This window comes from Lemur catta, chromosome 10 (genome assembly GCF_020740605.2).
Source record: "Lemur catta isolate mLemCat1 chromosome 10, mLemCat1.pri, whole genome shotgun sequence".
NCBI lineage: Eukaryota > Metazoa > Chordata > Mammalia > Primates > Lemuridae > Lemur > Lemur catta.
Window position 1 is genome coordinate 11,982,678 of NC_059137.1, and position 8,460 is coordinate 11,991,137.

The following is an 8,460-nucleotide window of genomic DNA, read 5'->3' on the forward strand; positions in this document are numbered from 1 at the left end:
AGGGCAGGAGGGAAATAAATAGAGTTAAAGTGTTGTGGGGTTCTTGCATTTACCTCAAAATGGTAAGAACACTAATATATATTAGATACCAATAAGTAAAGGATGTACATTGTAATGTCTAAGGTAAGCACTAACAGAATAGTTTAAAATTTATAACTAGCAAGCTAATATTCATAGAAGAGCAAAAATTGAATAATAAAAATTAATTAAACCAAAAGAAGACAAGAAAAGAGAGAAAAGGGAACAAAAAACAGGCAAGACAAATAGAAAATATATAGCAAAGTGGTGCAGTTCTCATTCCTGTTATAGCAAAGCATCTTGTCTCAGTCTGACCCTAGCATAGTAATAATTTTAAATTATTGGGAGGAAAACCCTGGACAAAAAAATATTTGTTGGAAGGCTTTGGAGCATACTAAAAGCAGGCAGAAAATGGGGGGAATTAACCTTACAAGCCAATATTTAATTGGCTGCTCTCCTGAGGGTACTCTCCAGTTTACACAATGCAGGGCAACTAGAACTCAAGCAAAAAGCCAATGTCAATATCAATATCTGGATTGACATCTGAAGGGGACATCACTACATGTCTTATAGACATGAAAAGTATAATAAAGGAATATTATGAACAACTTTCTGCCAATAAACTCAACAACCTAAGGACAAATTCCCTGAAAGATACAATTACGAAAACAGACTCAAGAAAAAACGGAAAATCTAAGTAGCTCTGTATCTCTTTTAAAAATTAAATTCATGACTTAAAACCTTCCCAAACCAAAACCTCCAAACCTGAATGGCCTCACTAATAAATTCTATCAAACATTTAAAGAATAAATAGTGACAACCTCATATAAACTGTTTCAGAAAGTAGAGGTGTGGCCACTTCCCAATCCATTTTATTAGACCATCATTACCCTGATTCAAAAACCAAAGACATTATAAGAAATCTACAGACCAGTATCTTTCATGAACATAGACACAAAAATCTATTTAAAATATTATCAAATTGAATCCAACAATATATAAAAAGGATAGGACTCCATGTCCAAGAATGGTTTATCCCAGGTATGCAAAGTTGGTTCAACATTGAAAAATCAAGCAATATAATTTACCGTGCCAACAGAGTAAAAAGAAAAATGTGAATATCTCAATAGATGCAGGAAAAGCATTTGACCAAAAAATTCAACAACAAAGAATTCTCAGTAAGCTCAGAATAGGAAAGAACTTCCTCAAACTGATAAAGGTCATTTCACAAAACACAGCTAACATCACACTTAACGATTAAAGACTAAATTTAATCACCCTAAGATGGGGACAAGAGAAGGATGTCTTCTCTAACCAATTGTATTAGATATTGTACTAGAGATTCTAGCTATATGGCATGTCAAGAAAAAGAAGTAAAAGGCCCACATGTTGAAAATGAATTAAAATTGTTTTTATTCAAAGATGACACTATTATTTACATAGAAAGGCCTAAGGAATCTACAAAAAAAATCTACTAAAACCAGTATGTGAATTTAGCAAGGTTACAGGATCCAAAAAGTCAAATGTATTTCTGTATAATAGCAATAAAATAATTTAAAAAACAATCCAAATCAAGTTAAATTTAAAAAACAATTCCATTTACAATATCATCAAAAATCTTAACATACTCCTGGCTGATTTTAACAAAATCATGCAAAACCTGTACACTGTACACCCAAAACAATGCTGAGATAAATTAAGGAACCTGAATAAACGAAGAGATATACCATGCTCCCAAATTGAAAGGCTCAGTATTAACATGTCAGTTCTTCCCAACTTGATCTCTAGATTCAGCACTGTCCCTATCAAAATTTCAGTAGCTGTTTTTATAGAAATTAACAAAGTGATTCTAAGATTTGTGTGGAAATGAAAAGGATCTAGAAAAGCCAAAATAATCTTCAAAATAAAAGCAAAGTTGGAGAACTTATACCAATTTCAAGACTTACTAAAGAGCAACTTACTATAAAGCTACAAACCATTGTGATGTTGTCATAACTACAAATAAGTCAGTGAAACATAACAGTGTCCAAAAATAGACACACACATATACAGTCACTTAATTCTTTACAAAGATGTGGTGCTATTAAATGGGGAAAGGAATAGTCTACTCAACCAGTGATGCTAGAGCAACTAGATGTCTAAATGAAAAAAATAAACTTTGACCCTATCTCACATGATACACGAAAATTAAGTTAAAATAGGTTTTAGACCTAAGAATAAGGCTACAAACCTTCTAGAAAAAAATAGGAGAATATCTTCATGGCTTTCCAGTAAGTATAATTTCTTAGATAGGACCAAAATACTACCAACCATAAAGGAAAAAATGGTAAGTGGATTTTATTCAAATATTTTAAATTATGTTCTTCAAAGTTAAGAAAATGAAAAGGCAAGTCACAGATTTGTAATACCTGTAACTTATAGTAGTGATAAGAAAACAAACAACCCAGTAAGAAATAGGCAAAAGATTTAAACAGACACATCCTAAAAGAAGATATGCAAATGACCACTGATGTATGAAAAGACACTCAACATCATTAATTGTCAGGGAAATGAATATTAAAACTACAGTGAGATATCGCTTAATACCCACCAGGAAAATGGCTAAGTTAAAAAGACTTATAAATATTGCCATAAATATGGAACAACCGGAACACGGTTGTGGTACAACTACCTTGGAAAGTATTCAGCTGTTTCTTGTAAAGTTAAATACACATTTACCATATGATCCAGCAATTCTACTGCAAACATTTATTCAAGAGAAACAAAGACATATCTCCACAAATGACTTGTATCAAATGTTCGTAGTAGTTGTAGTCATATTCGTAATAGTCAAAACTAAAAGCAATCTATCCATCAACAAGTAAGTGAATAAACAAACTGCTGTATATTTACACAACAGAATGTTACCCAGGATTTTAAAAGAACAAACTACTAATAAACACAGCAACATGGGTAATTTCACAAGACATTACATTAAGCAAAAGAAATAAGAAACTAATACATTTAGCATGATGCCATTCATGTGAAGTCCAAGAAAAGGCTAAACTGTGGTGCTAGAAGTCAGGCTAGCAGTTACCTCTGTAGATTAAAAAAGAAAAGTTCAAGCTGTACACTTAAGATGTATGCATTTTAATGTATGTAAAATATACCTCAATTAGGTACTGTAAAATAATTTTTAAACCACCACACTGTGTCTTTGATGATTTTTCTGTCCCTGCTCTTCTACTAGCAAAGCTATGCCCACAGGTACCCGTTTATTTTGCCAACTTTTATACTGCTCAAAGTCTATTCAGTGGTAAGACTCTCTGCTCCATCCCTCGTTTGCTAGCAAATTAGTGTCCAGCTACAAGTTCAGCTATATTTATAAAGCAAGACATGTAAAAATAATCCACTGGAACACTTGGTTGGGGGACTTATGTTCACATTTTCCCAAATCAGAGGACACCTCACTTCTGATCTCTTGTCTCGCTGCATGATGGGGTAGATCGGATCCAGACCAGCCAGCAGAAGGCCATGCAACAGTGATGATCAATCACCCAGTGAGGCCACCAGAGCCACATGAGGCAAGAAACCCACCGACACAATGCCTGATGGTCAACAGGAACAGGAATTACTTGAGACGTCAAAGAAAGACTGCATTGTTCAAAATATTAAAAGAAAATAGCAAAATCAAAATTATAAATGTTTAATTAAATGTCTACAAAATGTATTGTTAGTCAACTAAAACCTACCTTCACATATATATGTAAATTATGCACACCTAAATGATATTAAATGTGGTATACAGATGCATTTTCATATGTTTGGTATGAGGTAGGATAAGTCATTCAAAAAAGATTTGCTTCAATAGCATGAAGGCCAAGAAAAGACTACCTTGATTGCATGTCATATTGTTAACTTCTCTGTGAAGTCTAATAAGCTCCCCCTTTCCTTCTGTGGAAGTGGACATTGCAATTGCTGCTTTCCTTTCTGAAGCCACAAGGGAAGTCAGCCTACACGGTCCCGGGAACCAGGAGCCTGAGCTCTTGAAGACAGAATCTTAGATGACCAGTGGACAGGAACCAGGCATCTGGTGCTAGTTAGAGCCTTGCTCTTCATGAGCCCCCCCTCAGCCTGTGACACATTTGGAGTCACTTCATTTCTTATTCTGCTGCTGTGCGTGCCACCCCAAGATTTGTGAAGGCAACTGACAGTTTCTTAGGTCACGCTATCTGGGATCTTGACATCAAACTGCTTCCTTCAACCCAGCATCCCGGAGCCTGGAAAATTCCTAGAGCATAAGTCATCTGATTTGCATGTGTGCTAACTGCATTTTTGGTTACCGCTGACCTTCAGAATGGAATGGAAAGACTATTCTTTCAAAATGGAAAAAGCATGAGCTTAGGAGTCACCCAGACCTGCATCGTTTATGTTTATCAAAGGAAAAGGCTCTTAGATCCTGGTCATCATCTGGCAGGGGGTAGGAAACAACACTGGCTAGGGGTTCTGGTCCACGTTCAGCCCCTTACAGGCTTTGTGACCCCACATAAATCTTTTCTCTCTGAGCCTCAGTCACCTCATCTGTGAAATGGAAGGAAGAACCTCAATTTCACAGAACTGCTTTCGTGAGAATTAGTAAGGTCTACATGTACTGAGATGAGCACTGTGCCTGGTTTGTAGTGCGAGCTCACGACACCATCAGGGGCTGGAGGGTAGGAAGTGGAGAGTGATTGCTTCATGGAGACAAGGATTCCTTTTGGAACGATGAGAATGCTCTGGAACTTCGTCTTGGTAATGGTCGCACCACACTGTGAATATACTAATGCCATCAACTGTACACTGTAAAATGGTTAAAATAGTCAACTTTGAGTTACATACATTGCACGACAGTGAAAGAAAAGCAACTGGCAGATGCCCTTGTGGTGAGCGGGGGCAGGCGCAAAGTAGGATCTGGCTCGAGTCCCTCCCACAAGGGCAAGAACCGAGAAGCAAGACAAGAACCGGCGGGCTGGCATCAGCATGGCTCCTGCAGGGCTGCGCGTGGCTCCCCGTGCCAGGGGAAGAGGAGCAAGGGGACCGCAGACAGGGAGCCATATGGCACCGCTCTTCGGACATCAGGGAGCCAGTTGCGTGGCCTGCACGTCATCATGATGCGCAGAGTGCGAGTCATAGATCAGAAAGGAGACAGCACGCCTGGAAAAAGTGAGTCATGGGGAGAGGAGAGAAAATGTCACTCATCAAAAGAGGAAAAGGATGACCGCTAGGCAGCACGACATGGTGCGGAAGGCTCCATCTGAGGCTTACAGATAGAATCATCTGGACGTGCATCGACCTCACCAACGCCCACTGCATCCCTGCCCCTCCACCCTCCACTCCTCACCCCGACTGGGATTCGGGCTCCGCATGACGTGGACAGGGCACGTGGTGTAAAGGGGCCATACTTTCCTTTGGAATTTCAAGCTGCCTCCCACCACTTCGTAGCTGTACGACTCTGGACATGCCACCTAATTTTCCTGTATCTCAATTTCATCCTTTGTGAAACAGGAAAACCTACTCATAGCGCTGTTGGGCAGAGCTAATGGAGTAGGCAGGTAAAGTGCAGGTAGCAAACATGTTCCCCTTCCCCCTCTGGAATGGCGCCTGACACTCGCGCAGGCATTTTCTCTCCATTAGGCCATAAAGAAAGGCAAGACACAGAGGGGATTGTGAATACAGAACAAGAACCATTTCCCATAATAAATGTGTGTCAAGATGATGTTTTAAATAAAGCCTTCATAATAAGAGTTAAAATCTGCCATAGAGGGCAGCTTTACTCACAACAGTAAAATAATGGAAACAACCCAAACATCCATCAAGAGTAGACTAGATAAATCAGTTGTGGTATACATTAAATAGACAGCAATAAGACGATCAAACTACTGATACACATGGCAACATGGATATCAGCAAATGTTATGTTGAGCAAAAGAAACCAGACACCAAAATGTATATACTTTATGACGGTATTCAAATGAGTTCATGAGTAGACAAAATTAATCCATGGTGATAAAAGTCAGAATTGTGGTTACCTTTCAGGAGAAGGAGCACAAAAGTGCCTTCTAGAGTGCTGGTAATGTTCTATATCTTGATTTCTTTGTTGGTTACTTGGGTATATGCATATGTAAAAGTTCTTCAAGGAATGCACTTAAGATTAGTGCACTTTGCTTTGTGTGTTATACTGGGCAGGAGGGAGGCCTGCCCCATTGTCCTAAAACCCAGAATACCAAGCTCAAAGGCCCTTCTGATTGAAAGTATAAAGATTGAAAACAAAAGACCTATTTTGACCAAACCTGGGGGAAAACCAACTTTAAATGAAACATGAATGACAGGTAAGATAGTGAGGAAATTGCTTTATCGTAGTTCCCTTACGTAGTGCTCAGTCATAGTATCTCTTAAGTTTTAGTATTTCTCACTGTCATTCCCACATAGCTGTTTTAATTTCAAGTCCATTTTTATAGTAAAAGCATGATTAAGTAGAAAAGCGGGCTGTAGGCATGTCTAACATTTTGACACTTTTTTTACTCAAACATTATCGGAAGAGTGGACTGCGTGTACCCAACAGTCTGCTTCTCTGCTGTTTTGTACTTGCATAATTTCACTTCTTAAGCTCTTTGCTTGCAATTATTAATATATGAAGCTGCTGCTACCAGGTCAGCATCAGTGTCATTGTGATGGTCTTTGTAGCATTCTAAGGATAGGGCTTGCAGAGGCAAAACACAACTAAGAAAACTCAAGTCCACTGAAGTAGACTTTCCATGTTTCCCAGCCCCTTTGAACATCCTTCCTATGTATGGGGAATTCCCCACATGATGAGTCCCTTCTTCCTAAGGCACAAGCCAGACAATGCACTTTCCCACCCGCTCTCTTGGAGCCGGAGTACAGACATGTGAACTAGGCTCCACTGAGCAGATGCAAAATAAAGATGACTTTAATTCTGAGCAGAGAAAAGCAAGGAAGCAGGTGCCATACAGAATCCATCTTCTGGCAAGGGCGGCTTTAGAAGCAGCTGGTTTTCGTGGGCAGCAGTAGGGGGGTTTTGGCAGTGAAGGTGTGGTCTGAGATGCCTGCATCCCATGGCAGTAGCAGAGATGTCCTCACTGGACCAGTGAGTGGCTGCTGTCCCTAGGTGCAAAGCCTCCAAGCTTAATTCTTTTGTCCTCTCAATGGTTCCATGAGCTATGCAATGTCCTATAATAAATTCCTTCCTGTTTAAATGGGCTAAAGAGGGCTCTATTGTTTGCCTTGAAAGTCCTCAATGAATCACCCACTATATCAGTCAAGGTTCTACAGAGAAATATTAATAGAATCAATAGGAAATGTGTATATGTATATTACATAGAGAGAGGTGGAAATATATATATACACACACACACATATATATATTCCCTCTGTATCTGTGGGTTCCACATCCATGGGTTCAACTAACTACAGATCAAAAATATTTAGAAAAATGTTAATAATAATTAAAAATATGAATAAAAGCAATACAACAACTATTTATATAGCATTTACATTGTACTAGGTATCATAAGTAATCTAGAGATGATTTCAAATATATGGGAGGATGTGCATAGGTTATGCACAAACACTGCACCGTATCACGTAAGGGACTTGAGGATCCGTGAATTTTGGTACCCACAGGAGAGTCCTGGAACCAATCCCCCACAGATACTAACGGACAACTGTATATAGCTTTATTTTTAGGAATTGACTCAATTGTTGAGATTGGCAAGCCTCACATTCATAGAGCAGGCCAGCAGGCTGGAAACTCGGGCAGGAGTTGATGCTTCAGCCTTGAAGCAGAAGTCTTTTCCGGAAAAGCTCGATTTTTGTTCTTTTTGAAGCCTTTCAATTGGTTAGATGAATCCCACCTATATTATTTAGTGCAATCTTCTTTACTTAAAGTTAAATGATTGTAGATATTAACCACATCTACAAAATACCTTCACAGCCACAGCTAGATCAGGGTTTGATTACATAACTTGGCACTATAGCCCAGCCAAGTTGACATACAAAACCAGCCATCACATCCACCAAATCAAAACTCCAGGAATGAGTGTTCAATTCTGAGCATGAAGATCCTTCACTCTGAAGAAGCTGTCTTGGAGCACTTGTTGTGTTTCCCTTTGAAAAACTTTCGTGCGTAATTGTCCTTACTAAGCAAAGTCCACCTAATCTAGGCATCTGCATTCAAAAAAGGACTATGCCGGGAATCTGTCCCATCCTTCCATCCCCACAGCCCTTCCCCTGGCCCCAGCTGCCATCATCTCCTGGTTGGACCACGGATGCAGCCTCCTCAGTTCTTCCAGCCTCCAGTCCTTCCTGCTCTGCTGTGCTGGCCACCCTCCCAGAGGACACCCTCTCCAAAACACTGGTCTGATTACGTCTCCCAGATTAAAAGCATTATATTAATAATGCCTGTGT